The following is a 20,181-nucleotide window of genomic DNA, read 5'->3' on the forward strand; positions in this document are numbered from 1 at the left end:
TTCTCCCCCCTCACACTCGATCACAAGAACTATGCCCCTCCCCTCCCCCATTGCTAACCCCTAGCTCTATCCATGCAAAGCCTGCCCTTCCCCCCTCTTAGCTCTACAGTCTCAACCCCTTTTACACTTGAGAGGTAACAGGAGCTGGAGGAACAGCTAAGGTACACGCGCCTTTCTTACTCTCAGGTTTGAGTCAAATAGGAAGCAGGTTAGGATCTTTTCTGAGAACCCTGCCACAGATGTTAAGGAATTAACACCTCACTCACTCCTGTGACCTCATGCATCAGGACACTTATGTTACCATTACTTCCTCAACTACTCCAGAGGGAAAAAATGCATTTGGGCTGCAGTTACCACTTTTGCAGATTCCATGCACACCCCAGACCCCAATAGACACCAGCAGGCCCCAATGCAACTCCCACCACTAACCCCTGGGGTGACCAAGCAGGCTGCACTGACCTTGCTCCATGACCCATTTCTTAACCTGCATAGTGGAAGGATGAAGAAGGCTGCCCTTGAGGCAGTTCATTAGGATAAAATTTGAGATCTCCAGGAACCTGATGAAAATCCAGCTGCCTTCAGGAATAAGTTACCAAGTCTCTCCTCAAATATGCTAATTTAGATCCTGAGTCACTCTGGTCAGCTGTGCTTATATACTTGCTTCATCCCTTAATCTTATCCTGATATAAGAAAGAAACTACAGAGGTTAGTGTTACCGGATTTTGTCTAGGTTCTTGGCTATGCTGGAGAAATGAATTTCAAGAGCACGTGGGGTGAGTTAGGCCAGTAATTTATTCAGGTAGGTAGGGAAGAGAAATGGGAGAAAATAACAGAAAATAGCAGAGCAGGGGTCCCAGGAAGTGAGGAAGGGAATGAAAAGGGATGAAGAGGGCTAATTTACAAGCTACAATTCCCCATTATAGATTATAAGTCCCCAGGTTTACTTGTGGCCACATGGCAGAGGGAAAATGGCAACAGCGGTGTGCAGAAGGCAGGACAGGTCCACAGGCAAAAAGAGCAGGGAGAGAGAGAGCGCTCAAGCCTGTGGTTTGCTTTTAAATTGCTAATGATTCCAGCCCCTTGCTAATGGAAGGGGAGGGGGCTCCAGCTGTTGGCTGTTTGGATTGATTACCCCACCCATCAATTCCTTAGTGAAGACCCAATGATAAAGTTTCTAGAGAACATCCAGGACTTTTCCTTGTCCCAGGAAGAAGTCTTTGTTCTGGGTGGCAGAATCCCAGGGGTGAGGCTCCTCCAGCAGCCATCATGGGGTTTCCAGATGCCCACGTGGACTCTGCCAGGTTGCGGATCTGTCTATTCCCATCTTACTAGCCTGCTTCAGTTAGAGACGGCCTCAAACCCCTCAGAAACATCTGACTAAAGCGGCCTTCACATCTTTTTTTTTTTTTTCAAATTCTACTCAATTTATTCACTTTTTAAAAGATATTACATTTAAAAAATATGAGGTCCCCATTCACCCCCACTGCCCCCACCCCACCACTCCCCCAACAGTAACACTCTCCCCCATCATCATGACACATCCATTGTGTCTGGTGAGTACATCTCCGGGTATAGCTGCACCCCATGTCCCGTGTTCCACAGCATAGCCCACACTCTCCCACATTCCATCCAGTGTGCCTTCACATCTTTAACAATAGAGAAGAGGAAGCTAAACAGGAAAAGTGTAAGTGGGATCAGCTAGAGCCTACCCCCAGCTGCTGCCCTCAGGGTCAATTCCAGGAAATCTGTTTCTTCTTCTCTCCAGCCACCCTGGGACCCTATTTCACATGTGGACAGGACGGGCCCTGGGCACACTCCTGACCTGAACCCAGGCCCCTGGGGCCTTGCCCTGTGTGTTGTCGTGAAGGCCAATGGGAGTCAGACTGTCCTGAAAAGCCGTTTCCAGGCAAGCTCCTCCAGTGCACCCCACAGCCCCAGAGCTGAGACCTTCCTTTCCAGACCTTCTTGGACTGAAGAAAGATGACTGACGGGTCCTGGGTTCAGAACGGCCCCACATCTCCATCAGTCAGTCCAAGCAGAGGGTTAGCATCAAGGGTGGAATAAGCCGACCTGCTTTTTCGTTGACACGGGGCCACATATTCAGTCCTCCTAGAACACTCAGGACCTTTGCCCTCTTCCTCCACCTCTATTGTGGGGTTGGCAGCATTCCTTCTTCCCTTTAATTACCAAACCTCTCATGTGCTCAATAGAAGATGTCACTTTCTCTCATCAATTCCTCATAATTCCTACCTGCCCCTCCCCCTCCTAGACCATGGCATATTATCCAAACTCCACTCCTCCATTTCATTCACTCTCCCATCCTCCCCAACCAACTTCCTTCTCCTCTTACCACCCCCATCCCTCTAACACTCCTGACATTCCTCCTGTACTGTGGGCAGGAGTGAGCCCCCAGGTCTGGGAAATAATTCTCCTTCGGTCGCAGCACAGCACCACCTCCCTGTTGATACCCGACATGGACAGGCACTAGTGAAGCAGGCTAGTGAGACAGGGATCAATAGATCTGGAACCTGGCAAGAAGTCCACATGGACGTCCCAAACCCCAAGATGCTGCTGGAAGACCCTCCCCAAGATTCTGCCAATCAGCCATCACTTCCAACCCAAGCCACTGTAATTCCCTGCAAAGGGCACCAAGAATCAAATTCCCCCATATCTGTTGGCAATAACTGAGCCGACACTGAAGCCAAAGCGCAGGCTACCCAGCCCCACTCAGGTTCCCACTCCACCATCACACCCATTCTCCAGCACTTCCATATCCTCCCCCCTTATACACCTGAGGAAACCTCAAAGATCCCCTTTATTGGAGCAATGCAAATTGAGGGGTGGTTCATGAAAAATGGGAAGATTGTTTTACCTAATTCAAAAACCCATGACAGGGAAGTGGACTTGGTCCAATGCATAGGGCATCAGCCTACCACATAGGAGGTCCGTGGTTCAATCCCTGGGCCTCCTTGACCCATGTGGAACAGGCCCATGCGCAGCGCTGATGCACACAAGGAGTGCCCTGCCACGCAGGGGTGTCCCCCACATAGGGGAGCCCCACGCACAAGCAGTGCTCCACATAAGGAGAGCCTCCCAGTGCAGAAGAAAATGCAGCCTGCCCAGGAGTGGCGCCCCACACATGGAGAGCTGACACATAAGATGGTGCAACAAAAAGAAACACAGATTCCCGTGCTGCCGAGCAACAGAAGCAGACAAAGAAGAAGATGCAGCAAATAGACACAGAACAGACAACTGGGGTGGGAGGAGGGGAGAGAAATAAATAAATAAATCTTAAAAAAGAAAAAAACCACAACATTCTCACCTCCCTACACAACCAGTACCACATAGGACCAAGCTGCTTTCACAACTCTTATCTAACTCTACACTGCCCTGAACTCTAAAACATTTAAAAGAAATTACAAAAAGTGGCTCTATTTGTCAATAAACTAATATCCATGGAGGCTCTATACCTCTCCCTTTCACAGCCCACCAATTTAGAGGCTCTGAGCCAGGACAAGCCTGGCAACCAGACTTTACCACCTGCCACCTGTGAGGAGGTTAAATACCTCTTGGTCTTTTGGACACCTTGTCCAGATGGGTTGAAACATTTCCATCACCTCTGAGCAGGCTGATGTTGTAATTAACATCCTGTTAACAGAAATAATTTCCAGACTTGGCCTTCCCTGCTCTGCAGTCAGATAACAGGACAGTCTTTACCTCACATCACAAAAGGGGTTTGCAGTGCCTTAGGAGTTACCTGGAAGATGCCTGTTCCTTCCAGACCTCAGTCCTCTGGAAAAGTCGAGCAGATGAATGGATCCTAAGACAGCACTTAACCAAATTCACAATGAGGGTCAGACTCCAGGGACTGCACTGCCCTTAGCTCTCATGGAATTCCAACCCTTCCTTGAAAACCACACCTCCCAAGCCCCTTTGAAATCCGGTATGGATGCCCTTTCACCCTTGCCAATATACCCCCAATCATCATATTTTGAAAGCAATATAGTTGACCTAACACACATGTGCCCATTCCTGCACCAGCTGACTCCACTCTTCCTGTGCTGGAACCTTCTGTCCCCTTGCTGTCTAGTCTCCCAGGTCCCTGGGTGACCTAAAGGCTTTTCACCCCAACCTTTAACCCCAAAGTGGACGGTCCTTTTCTTGTTCTCCTAACCACTCTCACTGCAGCAAAACTTGTAAATTTTCCTTCCTTCCTTTCCAGATTAAAGCCTGCTCCTCCACCCTCTATAGAAAGCAAATTATGAGATCCTGAGGCTCAAGATGAGTGCACCTGTGAACCTCTCGGACACCTATGCTTGAAAGTCACAAGAAACCAAGGTGACAACGTTCCAGTTACCACTGACCTTGTTTCCCTCTAATCTCTCCCCTTTGCTTCCTGCCATTCAGTGGTAACTACACTTAACTCTGGGGGCACCAATTCATAAGTTGTTACTCAAGGCCACCAGGTTTTGCATCATTCTCTCCTCACACTTGACCGGCTTTGTCACCCTTTTCCCTTTCACTGGAGCAATACCTCGACATCACTCAGGACCTGTGATTATAAGGAGAGCTTTCTGATTTCTACCCTGAAGAAATCCTCTTCTCCTTTGCCACCCTCTTCCTTTTGTTTACTGACTACAGTCTCTCTATGATGACCATCCTATGTTTTACCCTTCACTCTTCTTTGTACTAACCTCTCAAAAGACCCCTCACCATCCCCTTACAGATGCCATCCAAACCTCAGCAACCGCAATTAACCATTCTGACTGCTGGATCTGCCCCGAGCATGCCCACACCAGAACTCCATCCTTACTTGCCTTTGCTCTAAGCCCAGGAACTCTCCTGCATGTCCACCCACAGCACACTGGCTTTGGAGGCCGATGGGTTACAGAACCCCCCAAGTTGACCAGAATATGAAGATATACTTATTCTCCATCAGGCCTTAAACATCTCTCATTTGGGGGAAAATTCAAATTCTATTGGTATGGTCACAGTCCTAATGGAAAAACAATTTTTATGGTTTAAATACCTACCCACATGATCTTATATCCTGGGTACAGGGGTGGAAGGAAATTAGAAAGTGACACGGAAAATAAAAATATCACCTGCAGGAGAATCTCAACACACAAAGTAAAATGAGGGGAAGTTAGACCTAGAGTGTGCTAAACTTCACTCAAGAATAGAAGGAGGGAGGTGAAGGAAGAAGCACTCGCCCACAGAGGAGGATAGAGGTGGGTGGAGAGAAGGCCTGGGGGGGGGGGGGGGACAGAAAGGCAGTGGTCAGTGTGGGGGGGATGCTGTTCGAATATAAAATGGTGCAGCCACTTTGGAGGACAGTTTGCCAGTTTCTCAGAAAGCTAAGAACAGAATTGCCATATGACCCAGCAATCCCACTACTGGGTGAAGACCCAGAAGAACTGAAAGCAGGCACATGAACAGGTACTTGCACTCCCATGTTCATAGCAGCTTTATTTCCCAGTTGCCAAGAGCTGGAAGCAACTCAAGTGTCCATAAAATGATGACTGGATAAACACATAAACAAAATGTGGTCTATACACATTTTGGTATATTATTAAGATGTGAGAGGGAGTGGAGTTTTAACATGTGCAACGACATAGATGTACCTCGAGGACCTGGTGTTGAGCAAATAAGCCAGACTCAAAAGGACAAATATTGATGACCTAACTGATATGAAAAGAGGATCACAAGCAGACTCACAGAGGTAGAGCCTGGAAGGTAGGTTACCAAGAGAGAGAGAAGGGGAGTGGAGAATGCTGACGCAATGCTTAACCTGTGCAGAATTTATAATTTGGTTGCTTATAATGGTTTGGAAATCAATGAAGGTGATGGTGGCACAGTGATGTGAGTATAATTAATAGCACTCAAGTGTGAGTATGAATGTGGCCCATAGGGGAAGTTACAGCCATCCATGATGCTAGAATGAAAGCTGGAGGTTAAATTGGGCAGTTATATACCTTAGTGAATCCTGGGCTGGCCAAGGATTATAGTTGAGAATGCAAATATAAGAATATTCTAAAAAAAAAAGATCATTTCATCATCTATAACAAAGGTATGTCACTAGTACAGGGTGTTGATAGTGAGGTGATATATGGTAGGGAATTCACCTAAAACATACTTTTGTTATGTTTGTGTGTTGTAAGTATGTTTTTTCACTAGATAGAGGTCCACAGAGAAGCAAAGAAAATATTAAATTTCCATCCTGGGGAAGCCCTGCTACTTTCTCAAATAAAATGGCAAAAATCTCTGGAATATGTAAGAGAAGAAAGTGGGACTATGTGCCCAGTCCTCGATCTTTTTTCTTTTTTTTTTGGTTGTAGTGGGGGCTGGGTATAGAACCCAGGACCTCATGTGTGGGAAGTGAGTCCTCAGCCACTGAGCTGCATTGGGTCCCCTGAGTTGATTTTTTTCTGTTTGTTTTTGCTTTTCATTGTTTTTTAAAAATTATTATTATTATCATTATTATTTTTTAGTAAGTACCAGAAACTGAACCCTAGGCCTCTGATGTGGGAAGTAGGCACTCAACTACTTGAGCCACATCCACTCTGAACCCCTCAGGCTTAATACTTGTACATATGACCCTTATTCCTGTTAAAAGGAAACATTGCCTAATTATAATTAATGCCTAAGAATTACCACTAGAAAACTTCCCTGTTACTTGAATATGGCCTCTCTAAGCCAAATTTTGTAAATAAACTCACTACCTTCCCCCCAACATGGGACATGACTCCCAAGAATGAGCCTCCCTGGAACTGAGGGCTTTTTACCACGCATTCATCAGTGATGCATTTTGGAAAAGACCTTGACCAAAAGGGGAAACACTAAATAGAAAAGAGTTTTTATGGCTATGAGATTTTCAAAGTGAGTCAGGAGATCATTCTGGAGGTTACACTTATCCAGGTCTCAGGCAGATTTCACTAACTGTGTCATGTACAAAGCCTCAACAAGAGCACTCCTGAGGTCTCTTGGGACAGTGGGACAGCACAGGCAAGGTACACAGCTTCATGACATCAACACTTCTTTGGTGGGCTCTATCTTGGAATATATATGAATATATATGAAAATCTATTTTCCCAATAATAACACAGTTATATTCATTTACAGTTCCCCTAACTGTGATTCTTCTACTACTTTCATTTGTACCTATAATTTTCCTTTTAACAGTTAAGCATATTTTTCAGAGACTTAATTCTTTGGACTGTTCAAATGTTGATTCAACCCTGAATTTCAGCAGACCAGTGGACAGCTCCTACTGTCCAGTTTTCTGGCTTGCCCTGCACAGCCAACAAAACGAAGACGGACAGGTCCTATTCCCCAAAATGGAGAATGTGTGCAGCTGCGGACAGGAAACTTCCCTCCATCTGCCCCGTGGTATCAGCCTCTCAGCCTGGGGTTGTCGGAGCAGATCTCCAGGGTCCCTCGGGGTTGGGGAATGAATAATCATGGGGGGTGTGGCCATGGACCAAGTAGATTAGTTGTTATTGTGGATGTGGCTGTCACCTTGTGTTGGAGGAAGAATGGGTAACATTGATATAAAGATGGGGGTGTCAAAGTTAAGAAGGGAGGGTGATGAATGGATGGAACAGGGCACTTTTGGGGTGGGGAGATTCTTCAGTTTAATCCTGCAATGATGGACACATAACATTACACATTTGTCAAGGCCTGTGGGACTGTACAGTGCAAAGTGCAAGCCAAAATGTAAACTGTAGGCCATGGTTAGTATCAATGCCTCAGTATTAGTTCATCAACTGTAACAAACTTGCCACAATCATCTAAAATGTCAATAAAGGGGCAACTGAGTATGTGGGTGCTGGGGGAGGCTTATATGGGAATTCCCTAAACTTTCAGTGTAAATTTTCTATAAAGGTAAATCTTAAACTTTTCTAAAAATAGAGTTAAAAAGGGCAGGTTTTCTGGTCAATCAAATTTAGAAAGCTACACATAATACCCACCTCTACATACACACCTTTTAGAGTCACCCAGTGCACTTCCACATGTTAAAGGCTCTGAGATGACCTTCAGCCTACAAGCCCTTAAACTTTCCAAAAGTACTTGGTTATGGGACTTTTTTTTCTCCCTGCAACACATTTTACATCCCATGGCACTTATGTTCTGTAGAGAAGACCAGGGAAATGCTGGACTTCTCATTTTACTAGCTCAGAGCCCTCTTGACATAAAGAGCCCCCTGGAGGGCTGTCCTCCCTTAACTAGTAAACGCTCTTAGCAGACCCCAGTGCCTAGGGCTTGTCCTGGGCATCTCCCGCCTGCCCTGAGTTTGAGTAACACCACGTGCCTGTGAGCCTAGGTTGCCTGAGGAGCGGCCACAAACCACCAGGAGCAGGGAGGAGGCCAGGACCCTGCCAGGCTAGGCTGTGCCAGTCACTGCTCAGGCTCCGTGGTATCCAGAGACCCTCCTGAGCCCACTCACTTGTTTGGTGAAGGGGGAGTCATGGCAGGGCAGAGGCCAAACCTCAGAATCCCCTGACCAGGGCTCGTTCCTTCATGCACAAGAGGCCCCTCCCTGGGCCTAAATGCTTTCACCTGAGCAAGAAAACCGGGTTGTCTCTATGGCCTTCCCAGTGCTCTGATTCTGTTTCCACTGCCTCACCCCAGCTCCTGCAGGCCTCAGTCAGCACAACTCGTCAATTCACATGACAGGGCTCTAAAAGGGAAACTAGCTCTCCATCCCTCTGCCAGAGCGACAGGTGAAAATGAGTTGGTGAACTTCACCAAAGGAAAAGGTGCATATCTGTTAGGGTCTGACTTAAGAACTGCCAAACTGTTTTCCACAGTGGCTGCAGCATTCCACGTTCCACCAACAATGGATGAGGTTCCCCATTTCTCCACATCCTTGTCAACACTAGCTATTTTCCATTTCCTTTTTCATAGCAGTTCTAGTAAGTGTAAAATGGCACCTCATTGCAGTTTTGGTTTGCATTTCTTTAATAGCTAATGATGTTGAACCTTTTTTCAAGTGCTTATTAGTCTGTCTGTGTATATCTTCTGTGGAGAAATGTCTATTCAAATATTTTGCCCTTTTTTTTTTTGTACTGGAAACCTATAAATTTTTTTGAATCCTACAATATGTTACACAATATATTTGGTTCATAGTAATGAAATCATAAGTATTTGTCTTTTTGTGTCTGGCTTGCTTCACTCAACATAATGTCCTCCAGGTTCATCCATGACATCATATGCTTTATGACTTCATTTCTGTTTACAGCTGCACAATATTCCATTGTGTGGATAGTCCACAGTTTGTTTACCCATTCATCTGTTGATGAACACCTGGGTTTTTTTCCATTTGGCAATCATGAATAATGCTGCTATGAACATCAGTGTACAAATGTCTGTTCATGTCACTGTTCTCTGTTCTTTTGGGTATACACCAAGTAGTGGTATTGCAGGGTCACATGGAAACTTTATATTCAAGGCTATAAGCCTTTTCAGGAAACAGTTTATCAAACAGCACAGTTCTGGGATGTTTCACCCCAGATTTCTTACCCAGTCACAGAACTATATCTTAAGTCTTAATTGGAATTTTAAAAGTTGTACACATGTAACAATCAAAACAGTGTGTTCCATCTTTCCTTTCCTGGCTGATGCACTTCCTTCCTTCCCCCAAATGGATTGTTGCTAAGGGATGTCTGAGTTTTGTCCTTTCCAAGAGTCCTGTGCACCAGCAGCTCCATAGTTTGACTGAGAATATAAAGCATTCTTATACAACAAGAAACAATTTAAGAACTATCCTCAGCCATGGATCCATTAAATTTGTTTTAGTCTATACCTGACCTAGCTTTGCTGTCCTCAACATGTCGTATTTGAAGAATTCAACCCTAACTTTACAACTCCTTACAATTTCCATTATTTCTTGAGAGTAGAGTGGGACTAGGGGGAGAAAGTTGACTTGTTTTGTGGTAGGAGATTCTGAGAATGGCAGATATGTATTCCTGAAATCATTAAGGGGGAAAATGGCAAATGTTCCTTCATACTCTGATAATGAAATCATTTGTAGGCAAATACCAAAAACCTTCTGGTCCTGATATAATACAATATTGGGTTTCTTTTTTTCTAAGGTTTATTTTTATTTATTTCTCTCCCCTTCCCCCTCTTTGTTCTCTGAGTCCATTCAGACTCTGATTATTATCTGTATTCTGCATCCACTTGCATTATCTGGCAGCACTGGAAAACTGCGTCTCTTTTTTGTTACATCAGCTCTGTGTGTGCGTCACCATTCATGGACAGGCTGCACTTTTTTCACATGAGACAGCTCTCCTTATGGGGCACACTCCTTGCACATGGATAATCCCTATGCAGGAGCACCCCTGCATGACTGGCACTTCTTGCGTGCAGCAGCTCTGCATGTGGGCCAACTTACCACATGGGTCAGGAGATCCTGGGGATCGAACCCTGGACCCTCCATATGGTAGCTGGACTCTCTGTCAGTTGAGCCACATCTGCTTCCCAATATTGTTTTAAATACACTCATAATGTGGAAGCAGATGTGGCTCAAGAGATTGAGGCCTTGCTTACCACATGGGAGGTCCCAGGTTTAGTTCCCAGTACCTCTTAAAGACAAGAAAGACAGTGTGCCGATGCAACAAAAGGATGCAATGAGAGACACAAGGAAAACATAATGAGAGACACAACAAAGCAGGGAGCAGAGGTGACTCAAGCAATTAGGCACTCTCTCCCACATCTAAGGTCCCCAGTTCAGTTACTGGTGCCACCAAAAAGATGACCAGCACACAACAAACAGACACAGCAAGTACAAACAATGAGGGGGTGAGGAGAAATAAAGAAATAAAAGAAACCTATAAGTAAAGAAATGCACTCATAATTTATATTACTCTTTAATTTCTCTTTCTTTTCCCTGAGTTTCAGTTCAGTTTGGTAGATATAACAAAGAGAGGTCATTTTTATTTCAGTTAATGTTTGTCTTTCCACTGTGAATCTGAACATGTAATGGAGGGAGATGATCATTTTCTTTTTAGTCTTATCTGCTTGGACCACTCTCTCCTAGTATACCACCCCTGTATTATTATCAGTATTCATAAAAATGAGTAATAGCTCTTTACAAAGATATGCTATGCAAGAAATCCTTCAAGGTAGGGTAATAGGCTTAGAGGAGAAAGGCTCAATCGAGTATCTTTTATTCATAGTCATTACAGAAAATGAACAAAACCTTCAGCACCCCCACCTTTTCTCCCTGGGCCTGATATATTTAAATAATTCCTCCCTACAGATTCTAGTTGATTCTGAGGACTGTGATCTTAGGGCCTCCTGACACCCAGTACAGGTAGAGATGGGCCTTGCATGAGTTTTGGTCCAGCTCTTGTCCTCCTGCCTCTTGGTGAGCTGGTGGAATGTTGCTTCATCAGGAGCTTGGGGCAGGGACTGCAGACTCACTCAGGCCTGATGCTGGAAGAGAGAGGCAGGAGTTTGCTGAACCAGCCCTACAGACAGTTTCTCTGCAGGTCTTACACACATTCTCAGTGATGTTGCCTTCTTCTTGGCAGAGATGACACACCTGCGGCCATCAGGTCCCTAGGGCAGATCCTGGTCATCCATGGGTAAGACCAGCCTGTGGCTTTCTTCAAAGGGCATTTTTAGTTTAACATCTTCCTCCTGATTTTGTGCTTCTCAACCATTTTGGGTTCTGGCTTCTGTGAGCCCTTTCCTGGAAGTTCCTGTTGTTTTGGAACCTTCTTTCTCTTTCCTATTTTAGTTAGAACTCAGACTGATTCTGCTGCTTGGTGAACTCCTTCCCATCCAGCTGCAGACTCTTGATCTTGTCTCTGAAGTCCTGCTCAGAAGCTGGTTTTCCAGCTCAGCAGACTCATGGCCTCGACCAGCCTAGCGCCATCTTTGTTGGAGTCATTTAATGGTAGCAGTCAACTGAATAGTCGTCTCTTCCAAGAGACTGTTTAGTTTATGTTTCTGCTTTAATCCTAAGTCTGAACTCTGCAGCTTAAAAGCAAGTTCATGCTCAAGAGCCCTGAGAGCATCCAGCTGCTGCTGTGGAGACACCAAAGCACCTGCTTCTCAGACACCCTTCTCCAGCCTCTTCACAGTCAAGTCCATCTCTTGTCTCATGCAGATCTGTCTCTCCAGTTGCTTTTCAGCATCCAGTCGTAATTGTGTCTGCTCCTTTCAGTGCTTTCTTGCTACACCCAGTGCTTGCCCTTCTGAAGTTCTGTCTTGCTTAGGTCCCTTATGATTGGATTCTGATGTGTAGGAGCTTCCTCTTTAATTGTTCCATTGCTCCTTGCAAGTTGAAAACCTTGTTGTTTGTAACTGCAAGCTCCTCTGTCAGTTTAGTGTTGGATTTTTCTAAAGCATCCACTTTTGCCTGAAGGTTGTTTCTGTAGCATTAGGATGACTGTGGAGCTCCTCTACCTCATTGTTCTGGCCCAGAGTTGCAGGAATATGACCATCTCCTTCATGCCTTCACTGCTGCTCCCATCCTTGAGATAAACTGAAACACCTGAAACTGCATCTAGGAGTCCAAACCTCCTTTCACACAGAAATTGGGATCAATGATTTTAAGACTCACAGACAGAACAGCAAATTTAACTCCTTCTTCCACCATGAGGGAATTGGGCTCTTAGGATTCATGAGAAGTTCCTTTTCATTGATCACAGGTTTTGTACACTCTGAGAGTTCCTTTTGCATTGATCCAAACGAAGCCAGGCTCTTCCTCTGCCTCCTGGCATCTTCAGTCCTGGGAGACCTTAACACCTGTGGTTTCCTCTGCAGTTTCTGGAACAAGCTTTCCTACAGTTTTAGAGCCCCAGAAGGGTTTGTTTTGTCCATGAAAAGTTTTCTTGTCTTTCAAATCATGTTCCAGGAAGTTCTCCAATACCAGGAAGAACTGCTGGAGAGGAGCGTGGTCAGATCAGATCCTCCCCAGGTCCAGAGCTGGCTCAGCTGAGCCCTTGCTGCTCAGTTTGGCCCTTTGGACAGGTGGAAGCATTCAGCAGCCATCAGGGAATCAGGACGCTGATTCTCAACTCTCCATGCCCACGGTGGTGTCAGGGGTCTCGGCCTGGCTTGGTCCTTCCTTCACACTCTTCGATCTGGTAGGGGGTGGGGGAGCAGAGGATGTGAGCATAGGTACTGTGGCCATCCCCCCCAGGCAGAGCCCCATTCCCTCCTCCTCCTCTTCAAAGACCCTCCCCCTGCAGCCTCTACCCAGCGACTCTGGCCCCTGGAACAGGCTGTTTGTCTTTTTGTTGTAGAGTTTAGGACTTTTTAAAATTTATTCGTAACATTAGACCTTAGAGATGTGGATTACCAAATATTTCCTTCCAATCTGTAGGTTGTCTTTTAACTAATCCTAAAGTCCTTTGATGCACAAAAGCTTTAAATTTGTCTATTTTAGGAGGTGGTGGTGGTGCCTCACTCCCACATAGGAGGTCTGCATTCTGTTCTGATATGTCCTAAAAAGAAGACAAGCACACAACGAACAGACACAGTGAGCGCAAGCAATGAGGGCATGGGAAAAGAAAGAAATACATATAAAAAATTATTTTAAAAACGTGTCTATTTTTTCTTTTATTATTGTTGTTTTGAGTGTAAAGTCTCAGAAACCATTGCCTACCACAAAGCCCTAAAGATGCCTCCCCATGTTTTTTCTAGGAGTTCTATAGTTTTTTTTATTATACTTAGGTCTTTTATAGAATTTGAGCAAATATTTATATATACTGTGAAGTAAGGACCTACCTTCATTCTTTGACATATAAATAACCAGTTTTCCCAGAACAATTTGTTGAAGAGACTGTTCTCTCCCAATTGAGTGGACTCGGCAGCCTTGTCAAAAATTAATCAACCATAGATAGGAGGGTTTATTTCTAAACTCTCAATTCTGTTCCATTGGTCTATGTATCTTCCCTTGTGCCAGGACCACATTGGTTTGATAACTGTAGCTTTGTAATAAGTTTAAAATCAGGGAATGTGAATCCTACAACTTCATTTTTCTTTTTCAAGATGTTTTGGCTATTTGGGTACTCGTATCCTTCTATATAAACTCGTATCCTTCCATATAAACTTGATGATTGGCTTTTCCATTTCTTCAACGGAGGTTGTTGGATTTTTTATTGGGATTGTATTGAAAGTGTAAATTGTTTTGGGTAGAACTGTCATCTTAACAGCATTTGGTCTCCAGTCTGTTAACAGGGAATATCCTTCCATTTTATGCCTTCTTTGGTTTCTTTTAGTAACGTTTCATAGTTTTAATGTGTGCAATTTCATCACATACTTTTTTAAATGCATTTTTAGATGTTTGATTCTTTTACTGTTCTATCTTTTGACGTTGATTATGATGTTAGCTGTGGGTTTTTCATATTTTTCCCTTTATCACCTTGAGGAAGTTTCCTTCTATTTCTAGTTCCGAGTGCTTTTATTAAGAAGGGTTGCTGGATTTTATTTCAAGTATCTTTTCTGCATCATTTGTGATGATCATGTGTGTTTTTCCCCCATCCTTATATTAATGTGATGAATTACATCCATTGGTTGACTCTTATTTTGAACCACCCATGCATGGCAAGTGACATTAGGTGGTCATCAGAATTCAGAAAGGACAATTAGCAACAGAATTTGTATACAGATAGATAGATATACACACATACACAGACACACACAAAAAACCTTTGTTGCCAAAATTGGGTTTTAAACTGCCAGGAAAGAGGGCATGCCATTCCCGTTGTTCTATTTTATTTTATTTTATTTTATAATATTTTATTTTATTTATTTTATTTATTTCTCTCCCCTTCCCCCCCCCCCCCCCCATTGTCTGCTCTCTGTGTCCATTCTCTGTGTGTTCTTCTACATCTGCTTGCATTGTCAGGTAGCACTGGAAAACTGCATCTCTTTTTTGCTGTGTCACCTTGATGCGCCAGCACTCTGTGTGTGGTGCCACTCCTGGGCAGGCTGTACTTTTTTTATGTGGGGCAGCTCTCCTTGCGGGGTACACTCCTTGTGCATGAGTGCCCTTGCATGGCATGACACTCCTTGCACACAGCAGCACTGTGCATGGGCCAGCTCACCACATGGGTCAAGAAGACGTGGGAATTGAACACTGGACTTTCCATATGGTAGGCAGATGCTCTGTCAGTTGAGCCACATCTGCTTCCTGCATTGTTCTGTTTTATTCTGGTCACTATCAGAAACAACAGTCCCTAGTGCTAAAGAATCTGAGGACAGATGGAGACCCAAGTTCTAACGGGAGAGTTTTGATTGGAAGCCATTCCATTCTCTAACTCAGCAAGAGAATCCACACCCATAGCAAGCAATATCAGATCACTGTCTCTGGAGAAGCCTTCCCTACTGCACTCAGGAAAGCTATTAACAGGCAATCTGAACAAGCTTCAGCAGGACCACTCCATTCAGACCCGCCTCTAGTTACTCTAGCCTAGAAAATATCTTCAAGCTCTTCACTATTAGAAGGAGCAGGAATATTTGCAGAGAACTGTGGCTGATCTTCGCCACAGTCTTCTCTCTTCAGTAACAGTTTCATCATATTGTCCAAATACTGTTCCTTTAGCAAATGGAGGAAACAATTCTGAATGGTGGAATAAATTTTGTGAATTTGCCCAAGTTCTCTGTGCAGTTTCTTAAAGTCACAGTAGCTCTTCCATATGATTCTCTCCTGGACATCCTCTGGATTTCTTTGTGAGACAACTCAGGGTGATCTTATACAATATGTAGCCCCGGGGATGTCCTTGGGGCTTGGTGACTGTAGAAATGGGGGCGACACCCAAACCCACTCCTGGCAGAGCTCCTGGTCCCACCACCTCTGCCACCCACTGGGACCACCACGGAATGAGGGGACCTCTCTAACAAGCTGATCTTAGGAAGAAAGTATTTAGCCTTTCATCACTGAGTATGATCCTACCACAGACTTTCACTGATGCCTGGAACCACAAGAGGAAGCTGCTTTCTATTCCTAGTTTACTGAGAGACTTTCTCATGAACTGGAGTTGCATTTTGGCAAGTGCTTTTTCTGCAGTAGTGTTGACATGGTGTTTGTACTTTATTCAATTAATTTGGAGAACTAAGATGAGTTGCAGATATTAACCCACCTTTGTGTTCCCAGCTAGTCTTATTTAGCATCATCTATAATATTCTATGTATTTTTGCATTAGGTTGTTCCCTCACATTTTGTATGGATTTTTAAGCCCAGGATCATGAGGGACAGTGTTCTGTATGTACTTCTCTTTCCTTGTGATGTCTTTGCCTGGTTTTGAGTGAGGGTAACTCTGGAGTTGTACATGAATTTGGAATTGTTCTTCCTTTAGTATGTAAGAGGGTTTGGGTAGAAATGATACTATTTCTTTATTATGTGTTTGATATAATTCAGCAATGAGATCTTCTGGGCTTGGAATTTATTCTATGGGAAGGTTTTCAATTACTAATTCAATTTCTATAGTTGATAAAGGGATGAGCAAAATTTTCTAGTTCTCTTTTTGTGATGTGTTTGTCAGAGAAACTATTCATTTCATTACATTGAGAAATTTATTGGCATAGTCCCTTGTCCTTTTACTTTATAAAGAGTCTCTACAGATATCCCTTCTTTCATTCCTGATATAGTTAATCTATGTCTAGCCACAGGTATACAAAATATGTTGATATTTCCCCATCAAACAAGCTTTGTGTTTCATTCTTATTCTCTATGTTCTATCTTATTGATTTTGGGTCTCTTCTTTATTATTTCCCTCCTGCTTTTTGCTTTGGACAACTGTAGAACACACCTCTTTTGCTATCCTCATCTCAGCCACCATAAATCCTTGTCATATTTGTTCTCCAGTGCCTAAAAAATGTTGATTATTATATTTATCTGAATTTGAAGTTGTTTAGGGTAGGTTGCTGTTTCTACATCATGATCCAGAGCACAATTCCAAACTGAGTTTCTAATTCAATTTGTTATATCTTTAAATTTTGAGAAGTATATTTGCATCTTTCACAAATCAGCTGGATCATTTATTGTTTCCCATGTTCTGCAGGAATTTTCAAGCTAAGCATTTTGTTCTTCACACAAAATAATTTCAATTATGGTATATTCTACATCTCATAATTCCAATATTGAAGTTTTATCAGGCTTGCTTTACAAACTATTGTTTCTGATTCTTGATCACGTTGATTTTTTTAATTAGTATTTATGTAGTTCTTGCTTTGAGCTGCACATCTTCCTTATGAAATTGGGTAAAATCTTTGACACACAGGCTAAACTTGGAATTCTCTAGAGGCTCTTGTTTCCTTCTTCCAATTTTCAGATCACCACCAATCCAGAATATTACACACTAAATCCACACCTTGAAGTTATTTTGTTCAGAGGTGTGGCACATTTGGACAACAAACCACAGGAGGGCTGACTGGTGATCACAATTCCTCACAAAGAGTTGCTTTCTCCTTCCCACCACTCAGCTCCCACTCTTGGCTAAAAGGCACTTTTCCTCAGAACACATTCTTTGGGGGATGAGGCAGATTTCTTTTGCTCCTCCCTTACTCTGAGGCTATGAACCTTTGGATTCCTAGATTTCCAGGGTGGTGGACTGACTCCTACTTCACTCCCCATAAGAACAAGGCTTGGAATCAACTCCAGTTTACTTCAGTGTGTGAAACGAGAAGCCAAAGATAATATTTTCAGATTTGACACATGGTCATGGGATGAAAGCAACTTTTCTTTCTAGATTCCCCTTAACTACCCATTAATTCCTGCCTGGTGCTGGACACCAGGGTAGGTGCTGGAACACTGTCCATCTCCACCAACGCTCCTCAGTGGGGTCAGTGGCTAGCATTGCTCTGTGGACTGTTTACCTGCCACAGTGAGATCCAGGTGGAAATTGAGACTGAGAGCAACAAGGAAGCCTCTACCTTATCATGTCCCAGATTGGAGACACTCAAGCAACAGAGGAGCATTTACATCGTGTCTTTGGGTCTACTAAAAAGTTTGCTGACCAGCTGCTCCTGACCAACTTGGAGTGGCAAAGTGTCTAAAGCTGGGGCATGTACTAGACTCTCATGGGGTCACATAAAACTCTTAAGGTTATGGATCCTCTCCACAGAAATGTGTGCAAGGAAATGAGTTGAAAGATGGACAGTGTTCCAGCACCTACCCTGGTGTCCATGTCCAGCTCAAGCGTGTTTGGGAAGGTGAGCTTCCCTCTTCAAGGCAGATGGTGGCTCTGCCTCTACCAAGGCTCCCTGGTGTGGGAAGAGGTCCAGGTGATACAGGATGGGCATGGAGGATGGAAAGTGAGGACATATGCCAATTCCTGAAGCTGGGATCAGCCTGGAACTTTTTCTCGTACATTGATGGCACTTGGGTTTGGTTGGAAAAGTGAGTGACTAATAAATGACATCTTTCAACTCATTTCCTTATAGTCTGTTATGGTTTCACCTTTTTTCTCTGCCAGATTATCTTCGGAAATAAGTAGAGGGGTGTTGCTGGATGGATAAGTGATTTCTGAAAACATCTCTCCCAATCTATTTCTCGTTGTAGGAGTGAAAACCCTAGATCTCTAAGACTTCAAGGATCATGTGAGCCCTGACATTTCATATAACTTTTGTCTTTCCTTGTCCATGCACACATCGTAGTTCCATGGTCGGAGGCGTGTGATGACTTAAAAGCGCACTGTTCTTTCCGTTGTCACAAAATTGTTCTTGCAAATATTATCTTGCAAAGATTCTTTCAAGACTCCTGAACTTCAGATACTGTCACTATGCTCAGTAGGAGGCAGTAAAACTTGTAATTTCTAAAGTGTCTGCTTTGTTAGTGATTTTCTATTAGATAATAACAGCCCTGGTAAAAATATTTGAATAGACATCTGTTTCTATGAGGTGTAAATACTTGTAAGATTTCTTTATGTCAGAAGAGCTTTGAAAGCTACCTCTGACCCTCCATCCAAAAGGGCGTAATGAAGTGTGTCTGAGTGATTATCATCCCATCAATCACGTAGACATTGATTTCTGACAATGTAATATTAAAAGTAAAATAAACAAAGGCCCTTAACGTGTACATTTACAAAATTTAAAAGCACACTTCTAATTATTCATGAGTCAAAGATGAAGTCATAAGGAAAATTTTAAAAATCTGGAATTTAAAGACAATGAAACATCAAGTGTCTGATGCGCTGAAACACCTGTACCAGTTCTTGAAAACTGCACAATAACACCCCCCCCACACACCCTAGTAGCTCAAGACAACAAGCGTCTGCTCTTACAGTTTCTGAGTCAGGGTCGTGCGGCTTGGCTGGGGGTCCTGGCTCAGGTCTCCAGGACATCCCCTTCCAGGGCACTCCCATGGCTGGGGCAGGTTCCAGTCATCATGGCTGCTGGGCTGAAGCCTCAGGGCCCCCCCCACCCTGACCTCTCCAAAGGTTCTGAGGGTCCTCAGACTGACAGCTGACCCCAGAGCAAGGGGGGAGAGAGGGAGGGGTTGAGGGTGGAGAGGAGGTCCAGGGCCTTTTACAACAGGCTCACCCCTCACTCCCCCCTTATTCCTTTAGGTGCCAGTGAGTTACTAAGGCCAGTCCTTACCCAAGGGTGGGATTAAACTCCTCTTGATGGGAAGAGGATCAAAGAATTTGCCACCACAGCATTATATGAACAGAAATTTATCAACTTAAATGCATATATCAGGGGGAAAGACTGAAATGAATTATTTAAATCAGTAAGTTTTAAAAAATCAAGTAAAGCTAAAGAAATATGAGCAAAAATAAATGAAGTGGAAAGCAAAGAAATAAAAATGTTCAGCAACACTCAAAGCTTGTTCTTCGAAAAGAATACTAAAATAGCAAGCCTGTGGGAAGGGTGACCAAGAAAACAAAAATGACAAATAAAAAAGGTTAGAAATGAAAAACAGCAAAAGTAAACTGCAAAGGACCTTATGTCAAATCTTTTATGCTGATAATGGACACTTTTCTATAAAATATGAGTTACCAAAACTGATTCATGATGGCATAGAAAACTTGGATAGATCTATACCCACTTTTTAAATCAAATTATAAATTAATATTCTAATCCCTCTTCCCCACAGAAATAAGTACCCGGTCCACTTGAATTTTACAGGCATAGTCTACCAAACCTTTGAAAACCTCAGATAACCCTCACAGCAAAATACTACAGAAAACAGAGAGAATGCTTCTCAAGCCATTTTAGGGG

At 43.6% G+C, this 20,181-nt stretch overlaps 2 pseudogenes; both read right to left on the reverse strand.

Moving 5' to 3' along the window:
* Positions 1 to 20,181, reverse strand: part of LOC101442654 (class I histocompatibility antigen, Gogo-C*0201 alpha chain-like) — a 149,717-nt pseudogene that overhangs the window by 61,589 nt on the left and 67,947 nt on the right.
* LOC101427905 (protein RUFY3 pseudogene) lies at positions 11,292 to 12,994 on the reverse strand (annotated as a pseudogene).

This window comes from Dasypus novemcinctus, chromosome 22 (assembly GCF_030445035.2).
Source record: "Dasypus novemcinctus isolate mDasNov1 chromosome 22, mDasNov1.1.hap2, whole genome shotgun sequence".
Classification (NCBI taxonomy): domain Eukaryota; kingdom Metazoa; phylum Chordata; class Mammalia; order Cingulata; family Dasypodidae; genus Dasypus; species Dasypus novemcinctus.